Consider the following 16,937-nt stretch of genomic DNA (forward strand, 5'->3'; position numbering starts at 1 on the left):
GCCGCTGAAAGGTCGCGCCTGCGTTGCGCAGCCCAAACGGCATGCACGTATAGCAGTAAACTCCACACGGGGTCAGGAAAGCCGTCTTCTCCACATCTTCTACCGCCATCTTGATCTGGTGATAGCCCGAGAAGGCATCCAGGAAGCACAATAGGTCGCACTCTGCGGTGGAGTCGACTACCTAGTCGATGCGGGGGAGCGGAAATGGATCCTGCGGGCAGGCCTTGTTGAGGTTGGTGAAGTCGACGCACATGCGCTCTCCCCCCCCTTCTTTGGCACGACAACAGGATTAGCCATCCAATCAGGGTAGCGGACCTCACGGATAACCCCTGCTGCCTCTAGCTTCCGTGTCTCTTGAATGATGAAAGCCTGTTTCTCAATAGACTGCAGCCTTGCCTTCTGCTTCACGGGGCGTACATTGGGCACACGTTGAGGTGATGCTCAATCACTTCCCTTGGGACCCCCGCTAACTGATCTGGTTCCCACGCAAACACCTTCTTGTTCGCACGCAGGAACCTGATTAGGGCCTTCTCCTGCTCGGGCTCGAGGTTGGCCCCTATGGTGAAGGTGGCGCCAGTGGACCCGTCCTCGTCGACGGGTACCTACTTGGTTTCCGCCTTGTCTTGGGTGAACAGCTGCTTCTTTTTAGCCGGCGCAGCCCCCTTGGGCACAAGGGCGTCGGTGCTAGTGGGCTGCGCCACCGCGGCTGCCCTAAAAACAAGCCGGAGCACCTGCAGTGCATCCCTTGTGTCTCCTGACATGGTGAGGGCGCCGCTGCTCCCGGGCATCTTCATGAGGTTGTACGCCGGGTGAGTTGCTGCCATGAACCGAGCCAAGGCCGGATAGCCCAGGATGGCATTATAGGGGAGGCCGATAGGGGCGATGTCGAAGTCGATCAGCTCTGTGCGGAAGTTGTCGCAGGTGCCGAAGGTCACTGGGAGGCAGATCTGTCCCAAGGAGGCGGTGGAACCGGCTCCGATGCCCGAGAAAGGCCTGCTGGGTTGGAACCACTCCTGCGGCACATGGAGTAGGCTGAAGGCCTCCACCGAGAGCACGTTGAGGCCGGCACCACCGTCGATGAGGGTCCTGGTGACGGCTACCTGGCAGATGGTGGGGGTGCACAGCATCGGGAGCGCGCCCGAACCAATGGGGTTGAAGGGGTGGTCCTCCGAGTCGAAGGTTAGATCGGCCTCGGGCGCCACCCAGCCGGGGGGGCTTCTTGGCGCCTAGAGGTGGTGCTGATCCGGCGGGCGAACGGCTTGACGTGATTACTCGAGGGTGGTTCCTGGGAGCCACCCAGGAGTGCTGCGATGACGGGCGGCGCTCGTGCGGCGAAACGGGCGAGGAAGAGGTCGCGTAGCTCCTCCCAGGAGGTGACAGAGGCCGTCGGCAGGTGGAGGAGCCACGCGCGCGGGATGCCGGTGAGGGCCATGGGTAACCAGTTGGCCATCACCCGATCGTCGCCCCTGGCTCCAAGGATGGCCTCCTCGTACACCAGTAGGAAAATCATCGGGTCCGTCGCGCCGTCGTAGCGCAGCGGCATCTCGGGCCTGAACTTGCGCGGCCACCACACTTGCCGCAAGGCGGGGGCCAAGGCCCGGAGCCCCTGGCCCCAGTGTCGGCATCCGTTGCTGGAGCGGGCGGCGCGTTGTCCGCCATGAGGGCAGGATGTGATGTCGGGGGAGAGCGGGTCGTCAGGAGGGAGGACTCCGGCGCACCCCTACCTGGCGCGCCAAATGTCGGGTTTCGGGTTCCGGCAGACCCTTGAGGTACGAACACTGGGGTGCGCGCGGAGATCTCTCCCCTACCGATATACATCCGATCCTCTTGTGCGAACTAAGATGAAAATGATGAACAACACAAGAGACACGAGGTTTATACTGGTTCGGGCCACCGTTGTGGTGTAATACCCTACTCCAGTGTGTGGTGTGGTGGATTGCCCCTGGGGCTGATGATGCACAGTACAAGGGAAGAACAGCCTCGCGAGAGGTGTTCTTGAGCTAGTGCGATGAACTGCTAGGGTGAGTTCAGTCGCCTCTCTCTCTCTGCTGGGGTTCTACCAGATTTTCCAGCTGTCCCCTCTTTCTGTGGTGGCTAGCTCTATTTATAGAGGCCCTGGGCCTCTCCCCAAATAATGAGCGGGAAGGGCGCCAACAATTGGCCATTTTGAAGGAGAACATCTAGTACAAGTTATCCTGACCAAAGGTGGTCTTCGGCTGCCAAAAGCACTGGCGATGACGCCGTCTTGGGCTCCACGGTGACCTTCGTCCTGCCATCTGGCTGGTCTTTGTCTCGTTGCACCGGAATGGTAACCGTTGCCTGATGCCTTGGCCTGTGCTTGCCCCCTTTGCACCAAAGGGGAAACAAGGACACTGCGCAGGCCGGCGCCTGCCTGGTCTTGATCGTCATGGCTTGCATCACGGGTTCCTCGTGAGGTACCCTTGCATTGATCTCTCCGCCTCCTCGCGAGCCTGCCTAATGAGGCTTCCTCTGAGGAAGCTTCCTCTCGTCCGCCCCGCGAGGCTTGGCCCGTCGCGAGGGTCTTGAGCTTGAGCTAATGAAGATGGGCCGTGCTGGGCCACCGCTTGAGCCACGCCGCAGGCCGCAGGTAGGCAAGTTTGGGGACCCCCGTTCCCAGAACGCCAACAGTTGTTCTTGTTGTTGTTGTTGCCTTGGTTCTGAACTAACAACTGCATCAGGGTATTCTGCTGCTGGATCAATTGAGTGAGCTCCGGTGGAAAGGTAAATCTGGGGTCACGTCTCGGAGGCATATGAGGGTTTAGAGGGAAGAGAATAGAATAGAATGAGGTCTAGTGAGAAAACACTACCCATATGCACATGAGACAAACACAATCGTATCACTCAATTAAAAAAGCAAGGGCATACAATCGGTCTAGAACTATCGTTACAAAAGTGCTCCGACTATACTATATACATGGTGGAATACTACTACTGATATGGTGGTCTACTAGAAATATTGATCAGTCGAAGACTCCATGATATCTGCTCCAGCTTCATCAACATGGTCATCATCGCTATCATCAGGGTCCGAGTCAGTGTCGTCGATGATGATGTAGTCTTCAAAACGAATCTCCTTGGGTTCATCATCTTCTCCTCCTGGCGCGGGGTCTCCCATGAAAACTCCTAGTTTCCTAGTCAGGTCGTCATTCTTCTCCACTAGTACGACGATTTCCTCCTCATAATGTTCGCGAGTTGCCTTGAGTTCTTCCTCCAGATCCACGATCCTTGCCATTGCCTTCTTCAGGTCTATCATGCCTGCCCACATCTGATTCTCCTGGCGGCGAATATGCTGATTTAACTCCTGGATAAAAGCGGCAATCGATCTATCCTTCCTGGTGCTGATCATCTCCCATTGCTCATCTCGGTGCCCACAAATCTAGTAGATAGTATCCTTGAGATCCTTGTGGTAAACTTCTCCAATGTGTCCCATGGTGATGTGGGCTACCATACTCTTTCCTAGACTCCAGGTGGGTGCATCAAAGGAAAGCTCTATGGGATCAGTGACTGGCGTGAATGTCCTTCCTGGAACTTGAACTTGAATCATCCAGCGCTCCTCCTCTGGTAAAGTGGCGTTATAAGTCTCGGTGAAGCTTGGTATTATGATGTTCAGGTACCTAGTGACTTCCTTCAAGTGGCGTCCAAAAGGGGTGTCTTCATCCGGTTGCGTGAACTTGATCCTTGCATCCGCCATCCTAAAGAGTAGAAAATGGAGAGGAGTTAGAAATGAGAAGAGAGTAGTGATCTAAGGCTTTGGCTTAGTGGTCGTGTCCTACAGTCAGCGTGTGCTCTGATACCATCTTGTAGCGACCAGACCTCAAATGGTCGGATCTCTGTGCATAAGTGTCATCCCTGGATTGGTAATGCTGACACGCACAGTACTTGAAGGATTTATAATAGAGTAGCAATCACACACTTATTACATCGAATGTCTCAAAAGAGAACTTATTACAATAAATATGGCTTAAGGCCATCTAATACGATAACAACGGAAGGCTTGGAGGATAAAGTGAGTCCATCAACTCCAACGGCATCGCTGAGTGAAAGACCACGACCTAAGGCTCCTTACTCGTTGTCTGAAAAGTCTGCAACATAATACGTTGCATCCCGAAAACGGGTCAACACATGGAATATGATGGCAATGTAACACAAGAGAGTAATGAACAGAATAATGCTATCACTACATGCATATATGGCTGGTGGAGGCTGTATGGTTAATATGTTTTGCGACAAGCCAATTTTTCCCTTCAACAAAGGAATGAGTTTTATTTAACTACAAAGTTGGTTGAAAACATTGAGAATGGTAAACCCCATCTCAATCCCAATTAAAAGTAATTAATAACCCAACATGATAATCCAAGAACTAGATACTCAAGATGTCCTTAACCGGGGACACGGCTAACCATGATTAGTTTGTACACTCTGCAGAGGTTTGCGCACTTTTCCCCACAGGACTCGATCTCCTCCGTTGGATTTCTCGCACTACATGATGTTTGAGAAACGGATGACCGAGACACAGTCTTTCAGAAGCGTTAACACCTTACGATGGGTAGACAGTACCACCTACATCCCCTACATCTGCTAGTCTACCACTGTAACAGTTCGGACGACTTAATCAACTATGCCAGAGCCCATAATGGCTTGTGGCTGCACACGGAAGTTTCTAGCATGAATAATCTCATGATCCCTTTGAGCCTGGGTGGCAGTCCATAGGAGAATCACACGGTACCCCGGGATTTCCAAAAAAATACAGGCAATCACTGGAATTCCCCAGGTGGCTCAATCCACCCAGATGTCTATTTAAGTTTCCACCTTAAGTTGAACCATTAATTAACAATCTCACATCTATCATGGATACACTCAAACCCAATCCACGTCTACGAGCATAGCATAGCAGTACAAGCAACGTAGAAGTAACTCCCAAGGTTTGATAGTAAACAGGTGAATAGGTACTACCTCAACTACTTCCCAACCCACAATTTAATTCAGGTCCTAACCATGCAATTGTTTGAGGATTGATCTAATGCAATAAAACTGGGTAGTAAAGAGGTATGATCAAAGTGTTACTTGCCTTGCTGATGATCTGTGAAACCTAAAGACTCGTAGTACCACGCTTCACACTCCGGGTACTCTATCGCAAACAAACAAGCATACAATAAGCAATCAAGCAAGGGCACGGGTAAAACTCAAATAATAAATCTAACCAGAAAGTTCAACTTAAGAACTCTGGTTTGCAAAAAGAATCAAATCAAACGAAGCAACAAAACTCAAACGGCGAAAGAAACAAGATCTGTTTAATAATCTGAACTAGAGTCAAATTTTATAGTGGCAAAATCGTGTTTAAGTTGGTTAAACAGAAAGAGGGCTTCGAGACGAAACTCTAGGTGCTTGAATCGCCTTATTCCGATAAACGAGCAAAAAGTTATACTAAAACGAAAATCGGATCAGAAATCGCGATCGAAAATAATCGCGGAAAATCCGAGAAAAAGAAAAACTAACGAACAGGCTAACGAACGAACATTCGCTGTATGCGGCTAATGGATGAAAACCGTTCGTTAAAACGAACGTATGGACGAACTTCCGCTAAATAACTAAACCGAAAAAAACCGAACCGAAACTATAAAAAACGGATTTAGGGTTTCGAAAAAACGATCGGTTTTCTCGCGAAAACTGAGGACGGCGGCGGCTACCTCCGGCGGATCCGGCAAGACGGCGGCGGCGGTGCACCGGAGCGGCGGCGCGGCTAGCAGGGCGGCGACGGGTGGCGGCGGTCAGCAACGGCGACGGTGGCGCGACAGCAGGGCGGCGGCGCGTGGCAGCGTGTTAGGGTTTGGGTGGCGGGGCTGGTGGGCTTCAGCGGCAGCTGGGCCTTGGGGCGGCTCGGGCGGCGGCTTATAAATCCCCCCGCCCCCGGGCGGAGTCCCGCTCGGGTACAGCCCGGAGTCGGTTCCTCTTTTTTTAAAATATCCTGACGTGCGGAAAAAGAAACAAAAGAAATACTAAACTGACTCCAAAAATCTGAAATAAATTTTCCCCGTCCTCTAAAAATAGGCCGGACAAGGTGAACATTTATTTGGGCCTAAAATGCAAATTTGGAAAATGCATATTTTTCCTAATTCAAATAAAATAGCGATAAAACTCTGAATAAAAATCTTATTTGATTTTAATAATAAATCTCCAATATTTCTTTAGTTTTAGGAAGTCATTTTATCCACTCTCTTTTTATTTTTATAAAAGAAATATTGAAGAGAAAAATAATTAAAATAAAACGATCCTCTCTTCAAAATTTGAGAAAACTCAAATATGAAAATAACGAAATCCCCAACTCTCTCCGTGGGTCCTTGAGTTGCGTAGAATTTCTAGGATCACACCAAAATGCAATAAAATATGATATGCAATGATGCTCTAATGTATAACATTCCAAATTGAAAATTTGTGATGTTACAGCCCCCTTCCTTGGACAGAAGGCCCTAGGGGAAGGCAAGGGGAGGGGTGGCCCCTCCTTCCTTTCCCTCATCAAGTGAGAAAGGAAAGGGGGGCGCCACCCTCCCATGCCTTTCCCCCGCACCTATACAAGGCAGGGAGAGGGCGTGGCTTGGGAGAGACCCCAAGTAGGAGTCCTCCTACTTGGGCGCCCCCATTGGCTGCTCCTCCCTCCCTTCCACCTATATATATATATGGGAGGGGGTGCCTAGCAAACAGTAGACAGTTGCTTAGCCGTGTGCGGCGCCGCCCTCCACCGTTTACACCCCCGGTCATTTTTCGTAATGCTTAGGCGAAGCCCTGTGGAGATAGCTTCACAATCACCGTCACCACGCCAATGTGCTACCGGAACTCATCTACTACCTCGCCGTTTCGCTGGATCAAGAAGGCGGAGGACGTCACCGAGCTGAACGTGTGCAGAACGCAGAGGTGTCGTGCGTACGGTACTTGGTCGGCTGGAGCGTGAAGAAGTTCGACTACATCAACCACGTTGTTAAATGCTTCCGCTTACGGTCTACGAGGGTACGTAGACACACTCTCCCCTCTCGTTTCTATGCATCTCCTTGATAGATCTTGCGTGTGCGTAGATTTTTTTGTTTTCCATGCAATGTTTCCCTACAAACAACTACAACACCGGCGCCGGAAACAACTTTAACAACAATGGTGGAAAAAACTACCACACCGGCGGCGGCGGCGGCGGTGCCCACTACCACAACAACTACTACTACTAGGTCGGCAACAACAACAACTACTACTACAACTACTCCGGTAATAACCGGCGCCCTTCTACAACAACAATAGGGGTCATCCTTTTCAAGGTTATGGTGAGTATGAGAATAAATGTCCAATTTGCAAAAAAAATACCATATTGCAAAGAATTGTGATTGGCGCCATGCCGAGAACAATTCTCAATGCAAGAAAGTTGCAGCACCTGCAGATACATCTTATGGAGTTGATACCAATTGGTACATTGACTCTTGAGCCACAAATCACATCACCAATGAGCTTGAAAAGGTGGCCATGCACGAGAAGTACCGTGTCCATGATCAAGTCCACAACGCAAATGGTGAAGGTATGAAGATAGATCATGTTGGTCATGCAATTGTCAATACCCCTCATCGCAATATTCATCTTATAAATATCTTACATGTTCCACAAATTGAGAAAAATCTTCTTTTTGCTCATCACATTGCCTTAGACAACAAAGTTTTTCTTGAGTTTCACCCCTACTTCTTTTTGATTCATGATCAAGCCACGAGGAAAATTCATTACCATGGTAGAAGTTTGCATGGGCTCTACCTTTTGATTCCTCGGTTTAGAAGATTGAATAAACAAGTGTGTGGTCTCATCAAAATTTCATCCGAACGGTGGCATGCATGCTTAGGACATCCTTCTTCTGTTATTGTTCAACAAGTGCTTAGAAATAATCATCTCCCATGTGTTGGTGAGCGTGGTCTTGAAACTATTTGTGATTCTTGTCAAAGAGCGAAAGCTCATCAATTACCATATCCTATGTCCACTAGTATTTCTACCAAGCCATTGCAACTTGTTTTTTTATGTATGGGGTCCAGCTCCGTCCTCTGTTGGTAGACATACTTATCATGTTAGTTTCATAGACGAATATAGTAAATTCACTTGGATCTACCTTCTTAAAAAATGTTCTGACATTTTCGAAGTTTTTAATAATTTCCATGCACTTGTTGAATGCCAATTTGACACTAAAATCCTTGTTGTCCAATCTGATTGGGGTGGCGAATATGAGAAGTTAAACTCATTTTTCCAAAAGTTGGGTGTTGTGCATCATGTTTCAGGCCCTCATGCCCACCAACAAAATGAATCCGCCGAACGTAAACATAGGCATATAGTTGAGGTAGGACTTACTCTCCTGGCAGGTGCCTCCATGCCTCTCAAATTTTGGGATGAGGCATTTCTTACTGCAGTTCGTCTTATCAATATGCTACCCAGTTGTGTTATCAACAATGAACACCCATGCAACGACTCCTTCATACTCGACCAAACTATAACTCTCTTTCTGTTTTCTGGATGTGCTTGTTGGCCTAACCTTCATCCCTACAATACTCGCAAACTCATGTTTCACTAAAAACAATGTGTTTTCTTGGGTTGTAATGCACAACATAAGGGTGTCAAGCGCCATGATTTTCCTACCAGACGAGTATATATTTCTCGTGATGTGGTCGTCGTGAAACTATTTTTCCTTTTGGCCATCTACATCCTAACACTAGCGCCCTGCTTCACCAACAAATCCTTCTACTACCGCCTCATTTGTCCGGTTTTCATCACGAGGACAACTATTGTACTGACCACATGACTAATTCTTCTAACCGTGCACATGAGACTTGTGATAATGCAGGAACAAGTGGTGCAACAGCAGAAAAATGGCATCAAATGGTGAAGAAAATGACCAAAACAACCCAACATCTGGATCTTCTATGCATGTGCCTGGATCGTCAACAACAATTCAATAACACACTACACCACCACGTAAAAGACTATGAGTAGGGCTAATTCGGCCTGTGAATTATAAAATTAAATTTGGTTTGGCATGTTCAACAGGAGAACCTAGCACCTTTCTAGAAGCAAGTGTGGATCCCAAGTGGAGGAAGGCTATGGAAGATGAGTTCCAAGCACTTCAGGAAAACAAGACATGACATCTAGTTCCTTCACACCAAGGTAAACAATTAATTGAGGGTGTTCAGGATTAAGAAAAGTCAGATGGTACAATATATTGTTACAAGGCTAGGCTTGTTGCTAAAGGATTCAAACAGAGGTGTGGCACATATTATGAGGATGCATCTAATCCTGTTGTGAAAGCTGCCAGTGTTCGTCTTGTTTTGTGTATTGTCGTATCTAGAGGATGGAGTCTCGAACAACTAGTTGTGCTTAATGCGTTTCTTCATGGTGTTCTGGAAGAGGAAGTGTATATGAAACAACCTCCTGGGTTTGAAGATAAGAACAAACTTTTTCATGTCGGCAGGCTTGATAAATCTCTCTATGGGTTGCAGTAGGCCCCCAGAGAATGGTACTCACATCTAAGTTTCAAATTGCAAACACTTGGTTTTGTTCCTTCTAAATCTGGCTCATCACCTTTTATTTACAACAAGTTCAAAATATCCATATTTGTGCATATATATGTTGATGATATCATTGTCACAAGCTTGTCAAATGAGGCAGTAACTGCATTGTTAAAGGATTTGAATTCAGAATTTGCTCTCAAGGATCTAGGTGACTTGCATTACTTCCTTGGCATTGAAGTTAAGAAAAATAGAGAAGGTGGTCATCATATTTCTCGATGAAAATATGCAACTGATCTGTTTAATAGAGTTGGATTACAGGGTTGTGAACCATCACTAACACCATTGTCCAGTTCAGAGAAACTCTCTCTTGCTGAAGGAGAATTCTTGATTCAACAGGATGGCACTAAATACAGGAGTTTGCTGGGTGCACTTCAGTATTTGACTCTCACCAGGCCTGACATTTCCTTTGTTGTTAATAAGGTTTGTTAGTTTCTTCATGCACCTACTACAGCTCATTGGACTGCTGCCAAACACATACTGAGATATGTGAGAAATACTTTGAGTGTTGGCCTAACCTTCAGCAAGTCATCATCCACACTTGTTAGTGCTTTTTCTGATTCTGACTAGGCAGGTTGCATAGATGACAAAAGGTCAACAGATGGATTTACAATTTCATTTCACCTAATTTAATATCATGGTATGCAAAGAAATATGCCATAGTTTTGAGGTCTAGTACTGAGGCAGAATACAAAGCATTGGCAAATGCAACATCGGAGATTATATGGTTCAAGTCCATGCTTAAGGAACTTGGCATATGTCACACACCAACCCCATGTCTTTGGTGTGACAATCTTGGTGCTGTGTATATGTCTGCTAATCCCATTTTTCATGTAACGCCCATGATGCGGCTATAGCTCCCATGTGTCGAGGCGCGACTTAGAGACATAACCACATACTGGTTTTGTCGCAAGAAGGGTCATCTTCACAAACATCCCATGTAATGAATAAGACAGGGATAAATAGAGTTGGCTTACACTCGCCACGTCACACAGTACATAAATAATTCATACATCATCCAAATACACTCAAAGACCGACTACGGTCAAAACCAAAAGAAAAGGAAGATAAACCCCAAATGCTAGATCCCCGATCGTCCCAATTGTGCTCCACTACTGATCATCAGGAAACGACACATAGTAACGAGTGAGGACAAAGTGTGCAGAAAAGACTAGTATTGATCTATGGGGCCAGTCTAGATCCCGCCAGGAGTAACGACCACCGGCGGGTGTGTCCGGGGCGTTACATTTCATGCAAGAACCAAGCACATAGAGATTGACTATCATTTTGCGAGGGAAAGAGTTGCTAACAAGAAGTTGCATATTCAGTTTGTTCATTCAAAAGATCAGGTTGCAGGCGGCTTCACAAAAGCCTTGGCCACAAGACCGTTTGAGGAATTCAAGCATAATCTTAACTTGAGAAGTTTAGATGAAGGGAGGGTGTTAAAGAAATATTATGGCGCATTACTTGTTATTTAGTTGATTTATCTCTATCTCCCTCCTATAAGATCTCCTCTCCCTCTCTCGGTTAGGAGTCCTAACAGTAACCCTTCTGTATTCACCATTGATGACCCACAAGTATAGGGGATCTATCGTAGTCCTTTCGATAAGTAAGAGTGTCGAACCCAACGAGGAGCAGAAGGAAATGATAAGCAGTTTCCAGCAAGGTATTCTCTGCAAGTACTGAAATAAGTGGTAACAGATAGCTTTGTGATAGGATAATTTGTAACGAGCAACAAGTAACAAAAGTAAATAAAGTGCAGCAAGGTGGCCCAACCCTTTTTGTAGCAAAGGACAAGCCTAGACAAACTCTTATATAGAGAAAAGCGCTCCCGAGGACACATGGGAATATTGTCAAGCTAGTTTTCATCACGCTCATATGATTCGTGTTCGGTACTTTGATAATTTGGTATGTGGGTGGACCGGTGCTTGGGTACTGCCCTTACTTGGAAAAGCATCCCACTTATGATTAACCTCTATTGCAAGCATCCGCAACTACAACAAAAGTATTAAGGTAAACCTAACCATAGTGTCGGGGATATACCCCGTGGCGTAAACCAGCCGGAAGTATAAACCGGCCGGACTGGATGACTCACTGGTAACCCGCCTAGAGCTTGGCGGTTCACGGGCTACCTGCCCGGTCTTGGCGGTTCATTAGTAACCCGGCGGGCGGGTCAGATGGATGACGAGGCCCATGGCCCAGAAGGCCGGTTCACGCTTAATGGTGGGCCGGCTTAAGATAAAAGGCATAAGGAATATTCCCTTATAAAGGAAGCAAAACTAGGACTCCACTTGTAATAGAGTAATCCTAATCCTACTAGGACTAGTCATGTAACCCGCCCCTTCAACATATATAAGGAGGGGCAGGGCTCCCCGGGGGGGACAAGATTGACAAGTTTCACAAGTTGGACAAGTTAGGTTTAGACAATAGCTCTTGAGATAGAGCACACTTGTAACCGTGATCATCATCATCAATATCAATGAAGCAGGATGTAGGCTTTTACCTCCACCGTGAGGGGCCGAACCTGGGTAAAACATCGTGTCTCTCATCCCGCTCAACCCCTCTCAAGCTACCACATAGATGCGTTGGCCTCGCGACTAAGTTCAGACACTAAGGACATCTGCCGTGACAATTCCACGACAGTTGGCGCTCACCGTGGGGCCTGCGCACGGTGGTGTTGAGTTCTTGGAGGGATCTTCCTAGGGATCGAGAAACTTGCGATTGATCGGATGAAGAAGAGCCGGCGTGGAAGAATTTACATCAACTACAAAGTCAACAGTCAAGATTGAAGAAGTTTTCAGCAGCGGCATATACAAGATTGAGCATGAAAGTTTAGGGTTCTGTCTGTGTAGTGCCACGCCCCAAGTCACCGAGTCAGGCAAGAAGTCGGTCTCGCCGAAGATAAACCGCCGCGCTCACGTGGTCTGTTAAAGCTGGCAGGTTCTCTCAACGGAAGGAGATACGTCAAATCAATCCTCGTCCAGTCCAATTTAAACCAGTGTAATCTTAGAAAACGGTGAGCCAGACAGCTGCTTGTGGTCACATGAGAGCTCCAGATCGATCTAACGAACCATCAACTAGTACTACCGATTCCAAATGTGAAGGCAAAAAGTGATCTGGATCAGCATGAGAAGAAAGGTCAAACCAACAACAAATCGGAGGAGGATTTGGTCATGGGCGCATGTCGACTCTGAGTCGTTTCCAACCTCGCTCTGGCCGGCTCCGCCTCCGCGTCGCTCCAACAGCCGCCGCTGTCCGACGGCCGCTGCTGCTACCCCGACTCGTCTCCGCTTTGCACCACCTACGCCGCCAGCCTCAGCGTAGAACTGCCGTCCGCCTTCGCTCCACCCGGCGCCCGCGGAGCTGCGCCGCTGCAAACCGCCGCGCCGACCGGCCTTGAGCCGTCTGCCGCGCCGCCCTTTTAACCCGCCATGTTAGATGAAACAGAAGCCGACACAGAAGATGTCATCGCTGACGAACAGTCAAAAAATAAAATACACAAGATGCTTCGGTCAAGAGAAGATTGGGGTTGCAGTGTTGTTGCGACTGGACGATCCATTAAGCTAGACCGATTTTCTCCGTGTCACCGTTGGAAGCCGAGGCGGACAAAGGAAACTACGCGTGAGACAGATCACGTCCAGAGCAACCAACAGGGTGCTAGGTGCAAGTACTAGTATTCCGGTCCTCAAGGGAAAGTTGACTGTTAAAAATAAAGAAAAGGAAAAATAGGCCACGACCCGGTCTGTTCAGCCGGCTTACGACTCGGAAGCAGACTCTGTTGCGACCTCGCTTCGTGGATACCTCCGCCGCAGCCGTCGTCATATCCGCACCACCAACGCCAACCCACCGCAGTGGCTTAACACGGCTGAGCCCCGCGCCAGACAGCACCGCGCCCCTGACGGGTCGCCTTCACCCGTGGCCAGCATCTGCTCTACCGCGTCTTAATGATCAACTAGTACAAAAGTACTACCATGCAACCTGCTGAAAATGACATCATGGATCGGACAAAGAAACGAGCCTACAATTGCTAGAATATAGTGTTCACCCGACAGGACACCAGGTGATGTCTTTTCTCTGGGGCATATTAATTCGTCTGAAAACAATCGCTCTTGTCTGTGGTATTTTTTTCCGCAGATTCATTATTCATTATAAAAGGTGTTGCAAGGGGAGCGCCAATATTATTCTTACACTCCCGTTTGTCTGTGCCATGCTACCGGATGGATACGTGCGCAAGTCACCGTCCTCGCTACATCAACACACGTGATTGACTTATGGTTCATGCCCATGGCCGACTCACCCGCGTCCGTGCCGTTTTCAGCGTCGCGGCCGACTCTCTCATCCACACCGGCTTACAACACCATGACCGGCTTATCTATCTGCTCCCGCGGCCGATTCACCCATGATGGGTTTAAGTGATCATCAACTCGGCGGTGAATAGTTTCCGGCCTAACATATCAGGTGAAATCCATCTAGCATATATTTTATATTGTTTTTTTTAAAGAGCAATTATTCTGCCTTGTAAGTTCTCCAATGCAGGACGAGATTATTATGTCATTACGCTGTTGAAGGACTCATACCGCTTTATATCACGGTCAAATATGGAGAGTCTCAAGCCAACTCCTCGAGTAGTCTTAAGACTCGGGGGCTACAATGACATGACTCGGGAACTCTGGGTCATTGGAGGGATTGATAACCCGGTTCCGGATGACACCGCCATATTGATGAAAATTTAAAGGCCGTCAGAAAATTGTCGGTTCAAAATAAGGATTCCGGTTTAAAATCCGGTTCAAGAGACATCTCTCTCCCGCAAAGCTTTTAAGCTCTCAAATCCGGTTCAAACATCCGGCTCAAGGTAAATTTGTCTCTTACAAAGCTTTTAAGCTCTCAAATCCGGTTCAAAATCTGGTTTAAGGTAAACCTGTTTCCCACAAAGCTTGAAGCTCTCAAATCCGGTTTAAAGTTCCGATTCAAAAAGATTTAAATCTCTCGCAAGTTCGAGTTCTCAGAAAAATTAAAGGTGCCAAAGAGGACCTGCTGCCATGATGCGCGGTTCAAACATGGGTATCATGCCTTATTGGCTTCTCATATCATTGATCACTTGGGGGCTTTGGTCGTATCCGAACCATAGCTACACCTCTTGATCGGCGCAATGCCACAATATCACTTGGGGGCTTGGTCGCGTCCGAACCATAGCAACGCCATTTGGTAGGCGAAAAGCCACAATATCATTTGGGGACTTGTGGTCACGTCTGAACCATAGTCACGCCTCTTGATCGGCCTAGTGCCACAACATCACTTGGGGCTTGGTCAAACCCGAACCATAGCTACACCTCTTGATCGGCGTAATGCCAAAGCATCACTTGGGGACTTGTGGTCACGTCTGAACCATAGTCACGCCTCTTGATCGGCCTAGTGCCACAACATCACTTGGGGGCTTGGTCGAACTCGAACCATAGCTACACCTCTTGATCGTTGTAATGCCAAAGCATCATTTGGGGACCTGGCTGACTCGAACCATAGCTACGCCTTTTTGGGGGCTTGGTCGTGTCCGACCATGGTAATGCCTCTTGATCGGCTCAAAGCCTCATTTGCAATGGTTTTATTTTTGCCTTTGCTTGAATTCTGTTCTTTTTTGCTAAAGAACTTTTACCTCTGTTGCATTTTTATACCGACATTGTTAATCCGGTTCGACTGTCAATTACAAATTGGCGGAACACGGTCAAATCTTAATCCGGAGACTATCTGCCCGGTTTGATTTTTCTGTTACCATCCTATTATGGAATAAACCGGTGTTTATCAACCCGGCTCGGCTTTCAACTACAAGTTGTCAGTACACGATCAAATTATAATCCGGAGACTATCAGCCCGGTCTGGTTTGACTACGAGTCGCCAGTATTATATATGGTTAAACCGGTGTTTATCACAACCCGGTACGGTTTTATCATAAACCGGCACAATATGAAGGGAGTTATCATACTCAAGATTTGGGTTATCACCCTTACTAAAAAAAGTTGGTAAACCAACGATGTGATTCAATGTCACAGTTATGATCTATTTCATATTTGATTGTTCTTAAGTGCAGCCTTGGTTATAAACCCGGGTTATATGTTGGGCATTATGACCCGTCCGGCGGTAAATCATCAGGACACTTTAAACTTGTTGTATGCAGAAACAGGTTTGTTAAAACCGGCCTGGATTTGGACTATAAGTCGCCAGTATATATATATATATATATATTTGGATTGCGCCATTGGAATCATGCGCTTATAGATCATTGGGTTATATTATTCAAATAGCCAAACTTGGCTGAATTTTCATTATGATATTGAATGAATAAGGTTTTCACCGGATTATATTATCTTGAATAGCCAACATGGCTGGATTTTATTATGGTTATTAATAACCGGTATTATTGAGGTTTTCAAAGTCGCTTTAGCGCAATGGCTATTATTTTATCAAAGGATATGATTTATTCTACAATTGAAGGAATAGTCCCGAGTCGCTGCAGGCTTACGACCCGACACTTGGGGGCTATATTATTTAAATTGAGATTATATCAAATATGCAAGTCTCATGCCGCTGCAAGCATGCACCATGACACTTGGGGGCTAATGCAAAGTCATTTTTTGCTCACTTTATTGAAGACCCGACTCATCACATTGTAATGAGCCGGCCCTTGGGGGCTACCAATTGTTCCTGTCAACAATTCAAGGTACACAAGTTTTCGTCCATAATATTGAAGGATCCATTGCTCAGTTGGTAAAGCACAAAGCTCTTAACCTTGTGGACGTGGGTTCAAGCCCTACGATGGAAGCTACATTATAAGATGTTATTTTCATTGAAGTATATATCAAGTCCCAGTTCAGTATTATCTTACTAAGCCGGCCCTTGGGGGCTACACAACACTGCTAAAATCTACATAATTATATCTACAAAGTTCCTTCTCATTATTGCATAATGACCCGGCCCTTGGGCGTTACACTGATTGAAGTTTTTATAAGCAATTACAAGTCCCAGGTTGCTGCAAGCATGACAACCCGGCACTTGGGGGCTACATATATGGAGTATTCAGTTTATATGATTGAGATGAACAAACCGGATTTCTTCAAGGTTGAAACACTTATTGGAGCAAGTCTTAAGTTATCACTATGTTCTCCTCTTAAGACTTGGGGGCTACAGGTATTATGCATATAAAAGAGGAACATCTTCATTTTATCAGTTTTGAGCAAATCAGGAAGATCAATTACATGACCCGGTGTCGACAACAATTATGACCCGGTGCCATCAATATTTATAAACCGGCCATTTTGGTAATATTAAACCGGCAAGTTTTACGTCTTCAAA

Source organism: Triticum urartu, chromosome 1 (genome assembly GCF_003073215.2).
Source record: "Triticum urartu cultivar G1812 chromosome 1, Tu2.1, whole genome shotgun sequence".
NCBI lineage: Eukaryota > Viridiplantae > Streptophyta > Magnoliopsida > Poales > Poaceae > Triticum > Triticum urartu.